The following is a 637-nucleotide window of genomic DNA, read 5'->3' as shown; positions in this document are numbered from 1 at the left end:
ATGACGCTGGGCCTGACTTGAGCATTTGAAACCTCAAAGCCCATGTACAGTGACACATTTCCTCCATCAAGGCCACACCTACTCCAACAAGGTAACACCTCCTAATTCCTCTTGTCAAGTACCACCACTCCCTAAAGACCATATGTTCAAATAGATGAGCCTATGGGGGCCATCCTAATCACCAAAGGTAGAAAACCAAATTAAAGAGTAGGCAAAAAATTTGAACCCACTCTAATGAGATGGCTTTGTGGGTAAAAGTGATTGTGACCCACCTTGATGATCTAGCTGAGTTCAATCCCCAGAGCAGAGATGGTAGAATTACCAACTCCCACAAGTTATCCTCTGATCCCCACACACAGTGTGGCACATGCACACGCTCTCACACATACATAAAGAAAATGTAATAAAATTAGTAAAATAGTGCTCACTTTGGTAGCACATATACTAAAACTGGAACGATACAGAAAAAAGTTAGCATGGCCCCTGTGCAAGAATGGCACTCAAATTCAAGAAGGATTCTGTATTTTTAGCACCCAAGGTTCAGCGTCTTCTTACTCCATGTGTCCTGCAGCACAGATGCCATCATGTTGCTCCGAAGAAACAACAAAGTAAAACAGAGAGGAGGCTGCAGAATATG

At 43.0% G+C, this 637-nt stretch overlaps 1 non-coding gene across 1 annotated transcript; it reads left to right on the top strand.

Moving 5' to 3' along the window:
• Positions 1-420: 420 nt before the first annotated feature.
• LOC113455472 lies at positions 421-528 on the top strand. The gene has a single exon (XR_003376577.1). It is a non-coding gene; the product is annotated as a U6 spliceosomal RNA (small nuclear RNA).
• The last annotated feature ends 109 nt before the right edge of the window (positions 529-637 follow it).

The sequence above is a fragment of the Microtus ochrogaster genome, unplaced genomic scaffold (assembly GCF_000317375.1).
Source record: "Microtus ochrogaster isolate Prairie Vole_2 unplaced genomic scaffold, MicOch1.0 UNK47, whole genome shotgun sequence".
NCBI classification, from domain to species: domain Eukaryota; kingdom Metazoa; phylum Chordata; class Mammalia; order Rodentia; family Cricetidae; genus Microtus; species Microtus ochrogaster.
This window is presented reverse-complemented; position numbering and strand designations above follow the sequence as displayed.